We start from the raw sequence: 17,047 nt of genomic DNA, 5'->3' as shown, positions 1-17,047 counted from the left end.
ACCATTAATAAATGTTTACGTTTAGAAGAAAAAACATAAACACCAGCAAAATAAATCAATAAAGAAGTAAAAATAGAGAATATAAACATTAGTTTTAATAGTTTAAAAAAAACGCCGGTCTTGTAAACCGGAAATAAGTCCAGCCCCCACTTTTAAAACTTCAGAGGTGGAAAAGCTTCCATCATCGGTCCCCAAAACCGATATTTTAAATAAACTAACCCCTGAAATGATCAAAATAATAATTATATCATTATCAAATGTAATAAATATTAATTTTATTAAATTAAGACAACCAATATCAATAATGCTTTTTATTATCCTTCAAACCTTCCTAGTTGGATTAATAACAGGAACAATAATAGAAAGATATTGATTATCATATATTTTATTTTTAACATTTCTTGGTGGTTTACTAGTATTATTTATTTACATTACAAGAATTGCATCAAACGAAATATTTCAGCCTAAATCAATTACTATAATTATTACATTAATAATGTGAGTATTTATCATATCAATATTAATTATTCTAGATATATCTATATTTATAGACTTTTTCAAAAACACCGAAACTATAAATATTGATAATTCAATCAATTATCAAGAAATAACAATATCTTTAGAAAAATTATATAACAGACCAACATTCATTATTACAATAATAATAATTATTTATTTATTTTTAGCACTACTAGCAGTTGTTAAAATCACAAATATTAATCAGGGACCTATTCGTAAAATAAGATAATTACTAATGAATAAACCCTTACGATTAAGACATCCTTTAATTAAAATTATTAATAACTCTTTAATTGACTTACCTGCCCCAACAAATATTTCATTTTCATTAAATTTTGGATCCCTATTAGGGTTATGTTTGGTAATTCAAATCGTAACTGGACTATTTTTAGCTATACATTATACATCAAATATTGAAATAGCATTCAGTAGTGTAGTACACATCTGCCGAGACGTAAAGAATGGTTGCATTATCCGAACCTTACATGCAAATGGGGCATCTATATTTTTTATTTGTATTTACTTACATGTAGGACAGGGAATTTACTACGGATCTTATATATATATACATACCTGAATAATTGGTACAGTGATTTTATTGGTAAACGACCTGTTGAAGAACCTTATATTATAACAGGTCAAATCTTAACAATTATCTACTTTACATATTTCTAAATTAATGTACATGTCGCAAACGCATGAGATAATTTAATTAAGGAATAAAGTTAATTAGCTTAGGAAAAGCATATGTTTTGAAAACATAAAATTAGAAGTTTAACTCTTCTATTAACTTTTCTCAAAAAATTTCACTAAACAAATGAGATAAATAAAATCTTTAAGCCAACAAAGAAAATAAAAAAATTCAAAGATAAAGGTAAAAAACTTTTTCAAGCTAAGTACATTAATTTATGATAACGAAACCTTGGTAATGTTCCACGAACCCAAATAAAACCAAAAGATATAATAGCAAGCTTAATAAAAAACATAAAAGAATAAAAATCACCACCTAAAAAAATTAAAGCCAATAATATTCTTATGAAGACAATTCTAGTATATTCAGCTAAAAAAATTAAAGTAAAACCACCAGCACCATACTCAATATTAAATCCTAAAACTAACTCAGATTCCCCTTCAGCAAAATCAAAAGGAGTACGATTAGTTTCAGCTAAACGAGAAGCAAAACAAGCTAAAGCTAAAGGAAAAGAAATAATAATAAATCAACAATAAAGCTGATAGTTTATAAAATCAAACATATTAAAACTACCAATTAAAATAATTAAAGACCATAAAATTAAAGCTAAACTAACTTCATAAGAAATTGTTTGAGCAACAGAACGAAGAGAACCTAATAATGAATAATTTGAATTAGAAGATCAACCAGCAATTATAACAGTATAAACACCTAATCTAGTACAACATAAAAAAAATAAAAATCCATAAGAAAAAGAACACATATAAGTTAAATAAGGAAAAATTACTCAAACGGCTAAAGAAATCATTAAATTAAAAACAGGGGAAAAATAATAAAGTAGGTAATTAGATATAATAGGAATTGGCTGCTCCTTACAAATTAACTTAATAGCATCTCTAAATGGCTGAGGAATTCCAACAAAACCTACCTTATTTGGACCCTTTCGAATCTGAATATAACCTAAAACCTTACACTCTAATAAAGTTAAAAAGGCAACACTAATTAAAACACAAATAACCAATAAAAGAAAATTCAAAATAAATATAAATAAATCATAAAGTATCAATACTATTTGTAGTAAAAAATCTACATAAATGAATTCTAAATTCAACACATTAATCTGTCAAAATAGTAAATAAATTAATATTAATCAATATAACAAAAAATATTTTAACCATATGGTCCTTTCGTACTAATATGGATTAATATTCTTAGGATAGAAACCGACCTGGCTCACGCCGGTCTGAACTCAGATCATGTAAGAATTTAAAGGTCGAACAGACCTAATCATTGGGCTCCTGCACCCAAAATTTTTCTTAATCCAACATCGAGGTCGCAATCTGCTTTGTCGATATGAGCTCTCAAAAACAATTACGCTGTTATCCCTAAGGTAACTTAATCTTATGATCATAAATTATGGATGAAAATAACAAACATAAATAAATGATATAATAATGAAGAGTTTATCTATTCTTCATGTCACCCCAACAAAACATCATCATTAAATATAGAAAGACAAACAAAAAACTATATAAAAGTAAAATGTCAAGCTCTATAGGGTCTTCTCGTCCTAAAGAAGAATTTAAGCCTTTTGACTCAAAAGTTAAATTCAAAACTTTATTAAGAGACAGTTGATTTCTCGTCAAGCCATTCATTCCAGCCACTAATTAAGAGACTAATGATTATGCTACCTTTGCACGGTCAAAATACCGCGGCTCTTTAACAATACGCTCAGTGAGCAGGCCAGACCTCAAAGTATAAACAAGAGGACATGTTTTTGAGAAACAGGCGGAAATCAATTTTGCCTAGTTCCTTATAATAAGTTCACAAGGTAAAAATTTCATACAAATAAATATACTAATTGTATCATTATTACAAAAATTTTAAAATTAAATTAATAATCTTAATAAAAAACCTAAAATATTTATAAAATCAAAATAAAAAATAATGAACTAAAACGTAATCTTAAAGATAGCTGGTTTAAAGCTTACTATTATATTTCTATAAAATAAATTATAGGTTATTAACTTCAAAGCTTATCCCTTAAAGAATAAATAAGTTAATATTTTTAATTAAAAAATTAAATAAAAACAAATAACTTTAAAAAATTAAATTTTTTCTTAAGAAAATAGATATCTTGGGAAACGATTAACATCTCATTTCTATAAATAATTTAATAACAATTATGATACAATAACTATAAATTATTTATAAATCAACCCAAATCGAGACAAGTAAAATAAATACTAAAACTTTGATAAACCCTGATATAAAAGGTACAATAAATAAAATCTACTTAAAAAAATTAAAAATAATTTTTCATAAAACACTTACATTACCAATACACAATAATTTAAAAAATCAATTCTATAAAATATGCTAAGACAAAAATATAATAAAATTATTTATATTAAATAATTAAATAAACAAAAAATAAATATAATAAAATAAATAATCAAGATATCCTGATTTGCACAGAAAAACTCTCAGTGTAAATGAAACACTTTACTAATAAGTTATATCTTGAAACTCTTCCTAGATACACTTTCCAGTACATCTACTATGTTACGACTTATCTCATCTAAATTGAAGCTACTTTAAAATAGAATAGAATAATCAATAAAGATAGCGACGGGCGATGTGTACACATCTCAGAGCCAATATCAGTTAAATTAAATAAATTAAATTACTATCAAATCCACCTTCATTAACAGTATTTCACTATCAAATCCGTTATAAACAAAAATCTATTGTAACCCACCTCCTCTTAACTATAATTATCAATCATGGGGTAGGTTCCTCTGAATGGAATGAGATACCGCCAAATTCTTTGGGTTTAAAGACCTTAACTAATAGTACCCTGGTAAATATAATTAACATTTAAAATAATAGGGTATCTAATCCTAGTTTATTATTTAAATTTCACAGATTCATAAAAAGGGCCACAAATAAATTTTAACATTTCACCTTACAAATTTATATTTCAACCCTAATAGTATAAACAACTGTGTTAACCAATAATATTCACTTGTATCAATCGTATAACCGCGGCTGCTGGCACGAATTATGCCGATACTAAAACAATTGCTAAATCCAAAATCACTTGACAATTAAATCAAATTACAGCAAAAAGAACATTTAGTCTAACAAAACTTACATATAGTACAAAGAAAAAGTGAATAAACAAGCAAGAATAAAACTTTTAAAAATAAAAAATAAGAAATATTTAAATTTATTAAATCAGGACAAAATAAAAGATTCAAATATTTAAAGAAAAAAAAAAGAAAAAAACCACAAACATTAACAAAAAAAAAGAAACGCTCCCCTGTATGACCACAACAACTTCTCTATTATATATAATTAAAGATTAATATGGAATATGTATAGCAATAAATGTATTATATTCTTTCTTATTTAATCTTCTTTTCACAAATAAATAAAGAACGATTAAATAATATAATAAATGTATTTTATACAATTATGTAATTTAATATAATATGTTATTAATATGAATTCTTTTTTTATATTAAGTTAACTTATATATATATATTAGTTAAATAATCTAATTATAGATAATTTAAATTATTATATTATTATAATTAATATAATTATTTATATTATTTTAATATTTTATATTTAAAATTAATAATTTAATTTATTATATCCAATTATAATAATATTAAATATTAAATTACATATTATTATATATATTATATTATAATAACCTATTTTAAGCTAAAAACATAAGTAGTTATAATCCTAGGTAAATGAATGTATTATAATAATCAATTAATAATAATAAGATGAACTTCTAATCATTTAATTTTAATTACATGTAATATATTAATATAAATTATTTATTATATATATATATATATATATATATATATATATATATATAAATAAATAAAAGGAGCAGGATAAATTAATTCTAATTAAACAAAATTAACATAAAAAATTTCAAAAAAAACTTACGATTTATATATTAAATAAATGAAGTGCCTGATTAAAGGGTTACCTTGGTAGGGTAAATAAAGTAAATAAAATTACCTTCATTAAAATTACATAAGATAGAATTAAACTACCTCCTTTAGTATCAAAAACTAACGTGCATCATACACCTTAATGTAAAAAGGTAAGCTAAACAAGCTAATGGGTTCATACCCCATTTATAGAGGTATCAATCCTCTCCTTTTTAATGACCAACAGCTCTACAAAACTTCTCTTCCTATCAACATTAATGATAGGAACGATCCTGTCCATTTCATCAAATTCCTGATTTGGGGTTTGAATAGGACTTGAGATCAACTTACTTTCATTTATTCCGCTCCTAACAAGAAATAAAAATATAATAATAAACGAATCATCAATTAAATATTTTATTGTCCAAGCAATAGCATCGACAATATAATTATTTTCAATTTTGCTGATTCAAATAAAATATCCCATAGGATGGGAAACAGAATTTATCCCATCAATAATAATTAGATCTAGACTATTATTAAAGATTGGAGCTGCACCTATCCATTTCTGATTTCCAGAAGTTATAGGAGCATCAAGATGAAATAATTGTTTAACATTAATAACATGACAAAAAATCGCCCCAATAATGGTCTTATCCTATTGTATTCAATTAAGAACTTTTATTTGAACAATTATTATCTTAAGAATTATTATTGGGGCAATAGGAGGTTTAAATCAAACATCCTTACGACAACTTTTAGCATATTCATCAATCAGACATCTAGGTTGAATAATTAGATCATTGACAGTCAGAGAAAACATCTGAGAAGTATACTTCATTATTTACTCACTATTAAGATTAATTATAGTTTTATTATTTAAGCAAATAAATTTATTTTTCATAAATCAAATTTATTCAGCCAGAAATATAAAAACCGAAATTAAATTCATAATATTCTTATCTTTATTATCTTTAGGTGGACTACCACCATTCCTTGGATTCTTACCAAAATGAATTGTAATACAATCGTTAATAGAAAACAATATAACAACTATTATAACTATTATAGTTGTATTAACTACAATTACACTCTACTACTATATACGTATTAGATTCTCAGCTCTAATTAAATCATACACAGAAAATTCGTGATCTATAAAGATAAAGTCCCAAAAATCAAGAATCATTCTTCCTATAACAGTAATAATTTCAACAATAGGATTTATTTCAACATCAACCTCTAGAATTGCAGTCTAGAATCATAATTGAATATAAGACCTAAATATGATAAGAGAGAAAACATCTCATAAGTAGATTTACAGTCTACCACCTAAAATTCAGCCATCTTACTGCAAAAATGATTATTCTCAACAAACCATAAGGACATTGGTACTTTATATTTTCTATTTGGAGCATGAGCAGGAATAGTAGGAACATCAATAAGAATACTTATTCGTGCTGAACTTGGTCAACCCGGATCTCTAATTGGGGATGACCAGATTTATAATGTTATTATTACAGCTCACACATTCGTAATAATTATCTTTATAGTAATACCTATTATAATTGGTGGATTTGGTAATTGACTTGTTCCACTAATAATTGGTGCACCAGATATAGCATTTCCACGAATAAATAATATAAGTTTTTGATTACTACCACCTTCACTAACCCTTCTTCTTACATCTTCTATAGTAGATAATGGTGCTGGTACAGGATGAACAGTTTACCCTCCTCTAGCAGGAGCTATTGCACACGGGGGTGCATCTGTAGATCTAGCTATTTTTTCACTACACTTAGCAGGTGTATCATCTATTCTTGGTGCAGTAAATTTCATTACAACAGCAATTAATATACGATCAGAAAGTATAACTTTAGATCAAACACCTTTATTTGTATGATCAGTAGCTATTACAGCATTACTTCTCCTTCTTTCACTTCCAGTTTTAGCAGGAGCTATTACTATATTATTAACAGATCGAAATTTAAATACATCATTCTTTGACCCTGCAGGAGGGGGTGACCCAATTCTATATCAACATCTATTTTGATTCTTTGGACACCCAGAAGTTTATATTTTAATTCTACCGGGGTTCGGAATTATTTCACATATTGTATGTCAAGAAAGAGGAAAAATTGAATTATTTGGAACATTAGGTATAATTTATGCTATACTATCAATTGGACTAATAGGATTTATTGTATGAGCACATCATATATTTACAGTAGGAATGGATGTTGACACACGAGCATATTTTACATCAGCAACAATAATTATTGCTGTACCTACAGGAATTAAGGTAATTAGATGATTAGCTACATTATATGGAACTAAATTCAAGTTCAATCCACCATTATTATGAGCTCTAGGATTTATTTTCCTATTTACAATTGGTGGATTAACAGGATTAGTATTAGCAAATTCATCACTTGATATTGTATTACATGATACATATTATGTAGTAGCCCACTTTCATTATGTATTATCTATAGGAGCAGTATTTGCAATTATAGGAGGTGTCATTCAATGATATCCACTATTTACAGGATTAACTATAAATAATACATGATTAAAAATCCAATTTACAATTATATTCATTGGAGTAAACTTAACATTCTTTCCTCAACACTTCCTAGGATTAGCAGGAATACCTCGACGATACTCAGACTACCCAGATGCATATACATCACGAAACGTAGTATCAAGAATTGGGTCTACAATTTCTATTGTAGGAATCATTATATTCATTGTAATTATATGAGAAAGAATGGTTACAAACCGAGCAATTATATTTAGAGCTAACATAAGAAGATCAACAGAATGACTACAAAATAACCCTCCTGCGGAACATAGTTACTCAGAATTACCATTAATCTCTAGATTCTAATATGGCAGATTAGTGCAGTAGATTTAAGCTCTACAAATAAAGGTTTGACCTTTTATTAGAAAATATTTATTAATGGCAACATGATCAAATTTATCTTTTCAAGATGGAGCTTCACCATTAATGGAACAATTATCATTCTTTCATGATCATACTATGGTCGTATTATTATTAATTACAGTAATTGTAGGTTATGCCTTAAGTTATATATTATTTATTGCTTATACTAACCGTAATATACTTCATGGACATTTAATTGAAACAATCTGAACAGCTTTACCAGCAATTACATTAAATTTTATTGCCCTTCCATCATTACGACCATTATATTTACTTGATGATTCAGTAGATGCAATAATCACAATTAAAACCATTGGACGACAATGATATTGAAGATATGAATATTCAGACTTCATAGACGTAGAATTTGACACTTATATAACACCAGAACAAGACCTAGAAAATGATGGATTTCGACTAATAGATGTAGATAACCGAACAATCCTACCAATAAATACAGAAGTACGAGTATTAACAAGAGCATCAGATGTTCTACACTCATGAGCAGTTCCTGCATTAGGGGTTAGTTAAAATAAATGCAACGCCAGGTCGGTTAAATCAAGGAACATTCACAATAAATCGACCTGGATTATTCTTTGGACAATGCTCAGAAATCTGTGGAGCAAACCACAGATTTATACCAATTGTAATTGAAAGAACTTCAGTAAATTTATTTATTAAGTGATTATCTAAGATAATTTAAGGAGTTAGTTAAAATAAATAACACTAGAGTGTCAATCTAAAGTAACTAAAAAAATTAGTACACCTTGAAATTCATCAGATGACTGAAAGTAAGTAATGGTCTCTTAAACCAAATAATAGTAAATTAACGACTACTTCTGATGGGGAAATTATATCCAAATCCCTCAAATATCCCCTCTTATATGATTCTCACTATTCATTATATTTTCAGCTACATTAATCTTGTTTAATCAAATAAACTTCTTCTCATTTAAACCTAACCTTATTAAAAGAGCAGAAAAAGGAACAATTGAAATAAAAAACTTAAATTGAAAATGATAACAAATCTATTCTCAACATTTGATCCATCAACTAACATCTTTAATTTATCATTAAATTGAACTAGAACATTTCTAGGACTATTATTAATCCCATCACTATTGTGACTTACAGCATCACGAATTAACATTATCTGAGATAAACTAAATTTAACCTTACATAATGAATTTAAAACACTACTTGGACCAAAATCATTTAATGGAACAACATTCATTTTCATCACAATTCTTATTATAATATTATTTAACAATTTCATAGGATTATTCCCTTATATTTTTACTAGAACAAGACATTTAGCATTAACATTTGCAATTGCCCTACCTATATGACTAAGATTTATATTATTTGGATGAATTAACCATACTAATCATATATTTACACACCTTGTACCACAAGGTACACCGCCCGCATTAATATCATTTATAGTTCTAATTGAAACAATTAGTAATGTTATTCGACCAGGTACATTAGCAGTACGGTTAGCAGCAAATATAATTGCAGGACACTTATTATTAACCTTATTAGGAAACACAGGACCATCTATAGCAATAAACTTAATCTCATTACTAATTATTGGACAAATACTTCTATTAATTCTAGAATCAGCAGTAGCAATAATTCAAGCCTATGTTTTCTCAATTCTAAGAACTCTATATTCTAGAGAAGTATATTAAACCTATGTTAACAACTCACTCAAACCACCCATTCCACTTAGTAGACTATAGACCTTGACCATTAACAGGAGCAATTGGAGCAATAGTCCTAGTATCAGGACTAGCAAAATGATTCCACCTATTTAATATTAACTTATTTATAATTGGATTTGGAATTACCCTACTAACCATAATTCAATGATGACGAGATGTAGTACGAGAAGGAACATATCAAGGATTACATACAGGATTTGTATCAATTGGATTACGATGAGGAATAATTTTATTTATTGCATCAGAGGTATTATTTTTCGTTTCTTTTTTTGAGCATTCTTTAGAAGAAGATTAGCACCAACAATTGAACTAGGAATACTATGACCTCCAATAGGAATTCAACCCTTTAACCCTATACAAATTCCATTACTTAATACAGCTATTCTTTTAGCATCAGGAGTAACAGTAACATGAGCACATCATAGTTTAATGGAATCTAATCATACTCAAGCACTACAAGGATTATTCTTCACAGTGTTATTAGGACTATACTTTACAATACTCCAAGCATATGAATATTGAGAAGCACCTTTTACCATTGCAGATGCAGTTTATGGGTCAACATTCTTTGTTGCAACAGGATTCCATGGTTTACATGTAATTATTGGAACAATCTTTTTATCTACATGTCTACTTCGACACTCAATAAATCAATTCTCACCAAGACACCACTTTGGATTTGAAGCAGCAGCATGATACTGACACTTCGTAGATGTAGTATGATTATTCTTATATATCTCTATTTATTGATGAGGTAGATAATTGTTTTTCTAGTATAAATAGTACATTTGACTTCCAATCAGAAAGCTTGATATAAATCAAGAAAAACAATTCTAATTCTATCCACAAGAGTTTTCATTAGATTTATTATTCCAATAATTGTTATAATCCTGGCAACAACACTATCAAAAAAATTAATTAATGATAAAGAAAAAAGATCACCATTTGAATGTGGGTTTGATCCAAAAAGATCAGCACGAATACCATTCTCACTACGATTCTTCCTAATCGCAGTAATCTTTTTAATTTTTGATGTAGTAATTGCACTAATTCTACCAATTGTAATTATTTTTAAAACATCAGACATTATAATCTGAACAGTATCAACAATATTTTTTATTCTAGTTCTACTAGGTGGACTATACCATGAATGAAATCAAGGAGCATTACAATGAGCAGAATAAAGGGTTGTAGTTAAACATAACATTTGGGTTGCATTCAAAAAGTATTGATAATATCAATCAACCTTAAATAGAATAAGAAGCGAAATATTGCAGTCAGTTTCGACCTGGAAGATTGGTATATACTACCCTTATTCTTATTAATTGAAGCCAAAAAGAGGCATATTACTGTTAATAATATAATTGAACTATAATAGTTCCAATTAAGGAAATGTAAAGCCAATATGAAAGCTGCTAACTTTTTATATTAGCGGTTAAACTCCGTTAACATTTCTAAAATTTATATAGTTTAAATAAAACATTACATTTTCACTGTAAAAATACCTAAAAGTAAAAATACTTCCTTAACATCTTCAGTGTCACGCTCTAATTATAAGCTATTTAAGTAAACGAAAAATAATATTACCAAAATAAATATTCAAAAAATAAAAGTTAAAAGATAAATCTTGAAATTAGAATCATATCAACCTTGAATATAACCAATTAAATAAATAAATAATCTATATAAACCTTGACCACCAAGTAATTCACCCCAACCATAATCAAATGAATTAGATGAATAATAACCTATTTTTAAAGGAATATATCTAATAAACTTAGTTGAAAGAAAAGGTATAAATCATATAGAACCAGCAAATCTGACAAAAGAATGTATACTTAAAGAAAATAAATTATGAGAAAATCAAAATTAGAAATAAGATAACCTAAATAAGCACCTAAAATAACAACTGTAATAGTTAAAAACTTTAAATAATAAGGTAAAGCAATCACATGAGGAATAGGAAAAATTAATCAAGATAAAAGACTACCACCAAAAACAGCAACAAACAATAGACCAATTATTCCAAATGAAATATAATAACCCTTATCATCAAAAGAAAATCTAGAATAAAAATTATTATCACCAGATATTGAATAATAAAACAAACGAAAAGAATAAGAAGCAGTTAAACCAGTAGAAAAAAAATAAAGAAAAAAAATTAAACAATTAATTCATCTTAAACAAACCATCTCAAGAATTAAATCCTTTGAATAAAATCCCGCTAAAAAAGGTATTCCACACAAAGATAAACTAGAAACATTAAAACCAACTGAAGTTAAAGGTATGAAATTAACAATTGATCCTATAAAACGAATATCCTGAGAATCCTTCAAATTATGAATTATTGAACCTGCACATATAAATAATAATGCCTTAAATAAAGCATGAGCCAATAAATGAAAAAATGCAAGCTTTGGATAACCCATAGCCAAAATTCTTATTATTAAACCAAGTTGTCTTAAAGTAGAAAGAGCAATAATCTTCTTCAAATCAAATTCAAAATTAGCGCCCAATCCAGCCATAAATATAGTTATACAACCAATTAAAAGTAAAAATCAACCACAATTATAAGTATCTAATATTGGTCTAAAACGAATTAATAAATAAACACCAGCAGTAACAAGAGTAGAAGAATGAACTAAAGCAGAAACAGGAGTAGGAGCTGCTATAGCAGCAGGAAGTCATGAAGAGAAAGGAATCTGAGCTCTCTTAGTTATAGCTGCTAAAACAATTAATATAGTAATGAGCTTTATTTCAAAAGAATTAGAAATAAAATCATAACAATAAATATAATTTCAACCACCAAAATATAACATTCATGCAATAGAAATTAAAATAGCAACATCACCAATACGATTAGAAAGTGCAGTTAATATACCAGCACTATAAGATTTTACATTTTGATAATAAATAACTAAACTATAAGAAACTAAACCTAAACCATCTCAACCTAATAAGATTCTAATTAAATTAGGACTACTAATTAAAACACCTATAGAAAGAATAATTATTAAAACAATAATAATATAACGATTTATATTCTTTTCACCAGATATATAATCCTCTCTTTAATAAATAACCAAAGAAGAAATATATATAACAAAAGAGATAAAAATAAGAGATATTCAATCCAAAATTAAAGTTATAACAACTATAGAACCATTTAAATTGAAAAGCTCTCACTCAACAAAAACTTTATAATCAATTATTAAATAATAAATACCTAAAATAAAAATTTTAGTTCTCGAAAAAAACAAAGAAAAAAACTCAAAGAACAAATAGAAAATAAATTCATGGCCTAAGATGAAAAACTTCATATCATTGATTCCACAAAACAATATTTTTAATTAAAATACTTAAGCAAACTAAACAAAGAAATATTCACCCTATAAACAGAGAATATTTAAAGGCAATCAATGTAAAAGTAAAAGATGATATTCACGAAAATAACCAAGAGAACAAGTATAAACACCAGAATAATAATTTCCATGCTGAGAATAAGAATATATATACAAAGTATAAACAGCTCTAAAAAAAGATAAAAAAATCAAAGCAAAGAATATAAAAGAAGATCAAGATATAATTCTATTTAATAATCTAATTTCACCTACCAAATTTAAAGAAGGAGGAGCAGCCATATTTGATGATCTTAAAAGAAATCATCATAAAGCCATTCTTAGCATCAAATTAATTATACCCTTGTTAATTAATAATCTTCGTCTACCTAAACGTTCATAAATAATATTACATAAACAAAATAAACCAGAAGAACATAAACCATGACCAACCATTAGAGAAAGAGAACCTACACAACCTCATCAATTCATAGTCATCAATCCACCAATAACCATTCTTATATGAGCAACAGAAGAATATGGAATTAAAGACTTTAAATCAACCTGACGAAAACAAATAAATCTTACAATAACACCCCCAGATAAACCCAAAGATAATCAAAAATAATTAAACTTTAAACCCAAATTAGAAATAACCTTTATAACACGAAAAATACCATAGCCACCTAACTTTAATAAAACACCAGCAAGAATCATTCTACCTGAAATAGGGGCCTCTACATGAGCCTTAGGAAGTCATAAATGAACCAAAAACATAGGTATCTTAACTAAAAAAGCCATAATTATAAATACATAAAACATAAAATAATAAGAACCAAAATCAACTAATAAAGGAAAATATAAAGTATTAGAAAAATCATAAACCTCAAATAAAACTAATAATAAAGGTAATCTAGCAACCAAAGTATAAAAAATTAAATAAACACCAGCCTGCAAACGCTCAGGTTGATAACCACAACCCAAAATTAAAAGTAAAGTAGGAACTAATCTAGCCTCAAAAAAATATAAAAAGAAAGAAGACATAATCTAGCAAATAAACAGTAAAGCATAATTATTAAAATCAAAACCATAAAAACAAAAAAATTAGAATGATATGAACTTAAATAAACTGAACCTCTAGCAGTGATTATTAAAGAACAAATCCAAAAACTAAGCAAAATTAAACTAAAAGAAAAATAATCAATACCAAAATAATATCTAATTATATTCAAATCAGCATATGAATAAACACAAATTATAAACACAAAACTCGACAGAAACATTAAAGAATGAACCAACCATCAACAATTATTTAATAAACAAAGAGGGATCAAAAAATAGTTATAAATAAATACTTTAACATAAAGATAAACCAAAAGAATTTAAAAAATCATTACCATGAGAACGAATTATTGAAACTAAAATAGAAAGACCTAAAGCACCCTCACAAACAGAAAAAACTAAAAAAATAACAGGAAAAAAATAATCATAATCAAACTCAATAAGAAAAACAATAACTAATATAAATAGAGAAAGAACAACAATATTCTAATCTCAAAAGAACCATTAATAAATGTTTACGTTTAGAAGAAAAAACATAAACACCAGCAAAATAAATCAATAAAGAAGTAAAAATAGAGAATATAAACATTAGTTTTAATAGTTTAAAAAAAACGCCGGTCTTGTAAACCGGAAATAAGTCCAGCCCCCACTTTTAAAACTTCAGAGGTGGAAAAGCTTCCATCATAGGTCCCCAAAACCGATATTTTAAATAAACTAACCCCTGAAATGATCAAAATAATAATTATATCATTATCAAATGTAATAAATATTAATTTTATTAAATTAAGACACCCAATATCAATAATGCTATTTATTATCCTTCAAACCTTCCTAGTTGGATTAATAACAGGAACAATAATAGAAAGATATTGATTATCATATATTTTATTTTTAACATTTCTTGGTGGTATTCTAGTATTATTTATTTACATTACAAGAATTGCATCAAACGAAATATTTCAGCCTAAATCAATTACTATAATTATTACATTAATAATGTGAGTATTTATCATATCAATATTAATTATTCTAGATATATCTATATTTATAGTGTTTTTCAAAAACACCGAAACTATAAATATTGACAATTCAATCAATTATCAAGAAATAACAATATCTTTAGAAAAATTATATAACAGACCAACATTCATTATTACAATAATAATAAATATTTATTTATTTTTAGCACTACTAGCAGTTGTTAAAATCACTAATATTAATCAGGGACCTATTCGTAAAATAAGATAATTACTAATGAATAAACCCTTACGATTAAGACATCCTTTAATTAAAATTATTAATAACTCTTTAATTGACTTACCTGCCCCAACAAATATTTCATTTTGATTAAATTTTGGATCCCTATTAGGGTTATGTTTGGTAATTCAAATCGTAACTGGACTATTTTTAGCTATACATTATACATCAAATATTGAAATAGCATTCAGTAGTGTAGTACACATCTGCCGAGACGTAAATAATGGTTGAATTATCCGAACCTTACATGCAAATGGAGCATCTATATTTTTTAATTGTATTTACTTACATGTAGGACGGGGAATTTACTACGGATCTTATATATATATATACATACCTGAATAATTGGTACAGTGATTTTATTAGTAAACGACCTGTTGAAGAACCTTATATTATAACAGGTCAAATCTTAACAATTATCTACTTTACATATTTCTAAATTAATGTACATGTCGCAAACGCATGAGATAAATTAATTAAGGAATAAAGTTAATTAGCTTAGGAAAAGCATATGTTTTGAAAACATAAAATTAGAAGTTTAACTCTTCTATTAACTTTTCTCAAAAAATTTCATTAAACAAATGAGATAAATAAAATCTTTAAGCCAATAAAGAAAATAAAAAAATTCAAAGATAAAGGTAAAAAACTTTTTCAAGCTAAGTACATTAATTTATGATAACAAAACCTTGGTAATGTTCCTCGAACCCAAATAAAACCAAAAGATATAATAGCAAGCTTAATAAAAAATATAAAAGAATAAAAATCACCACCTAAAAAAATTAAAGCCAATAATATTCTTATGAAGACAATTCTAGTATATTCAGCTAAAAAAATTAACGTAAAACCACCCGCACCATACTCAATATTAAATCCTGAAACTAACTCAGATTCTCCTTCAGCAAAATCAAAAGGAGTACGATTAGTTTCAGCTAAACGAGAAGCAAAACAAGCTAAAGCTAAAGGAAAAGAAATAATAATAATCAACAATAAAGCTGATAGTTTATAAAATCAAACATATTAAAACTACCAATTAAAATAATTAGAGACCATAAAATTAAAGCTAAACTAACTTCATAAGAAATTGTTTGAGCAACAGAACCAAGAGAACCTAATAATGAATAATTTGAATTAGAAGATCAACCAGCAATTATAACAGTATAAACACCTAATCTAGTACAACGTAAAAAAAATAAAAATCCATAAGAAAAAGAACATATATAAGTTAAATAAGGAAAAATTACTCAAACGGCTAAAGAAATCATTAAATTAAAAACAGGGGAAAAATAATAAAGTAGGTAATTAGATATAATAGGAATTGGCTGCTCCTTACAAATTAACTTAATAGCATCTCTAAATGGCTGAGGAATTCCAACAAAATCTACCTTATTTGGACCCTTTCGAATCTGAATATAACCTAAAACCTTACGCTCTAATAAAGTTAAAAAGGCAACACTAATTAAAACACAAATAACCAATAAAAGAAAGTTCAAAATAAATATAAATAAATCATAAAGTATCAATACTATTTGTAGAAAAAAATTTAC

At 26.4% G+C, this 17,047-nt stretch overlaps 3 long non-coding RNA genes across 3 annotated transcripts in view; 1 reads left to right on the top strand and 2 right to left on the bottom strand.

The window, feature by feature from the left end:
- Window positions 1-17,047, bottom strand: part of LOC126302628 (uncharacterized) — an 82,892-nt gene that overhangs the window by 19,160 nt on the left and 46,685 nt on the right. The gene's annotated exons all lie outside the window — the stretch shown is intronic.
- Window positions 1-17,047, top strand: part of LOC126302627 (uncharacterized) — a 67,263-nt gene that overhangs the window by 8,775 nt on the left and 41,441 nt on the right. The window lies entirely within an intron of this gene.
- The window catches only part of LOC126302630 (uncharacterized), a 42,003-nt gene continuing 32,097 nt past the window's right edge, over window positions 7,142-17,047 (bottom strand). Inside the window, exon 2 of the long non-coding RNA XR_007553144.1 lies at window positions 7,142-7,826. This is a non-coding gene — a long non-coding RNA (uncharacterized LOC126302630). The remainder of the gene's footprint in view (window positions 7,827-17,047) is intronic.

The sequence above is a fragment of the Schistocerca gregaria genome, unplaced genomic scaffold, assembly GCF_023897955.1.
Source record: "Schistocerca gregaria isolate iqSchGreg1 unplaced genomic scaffold, iqSchGreg1.2 ptg000174l, whole genome shotgun sequence".
NCBI classification, from domain to species: Eukaryota; Metazoa; Arthropoda; class Insecta; order Orthoptera; family Acrididae; genus Schistocerca; species Schistocerca gregaria.
This window is presented reverse-complemented; position numbering and strand designations above follow the sequence as displayed.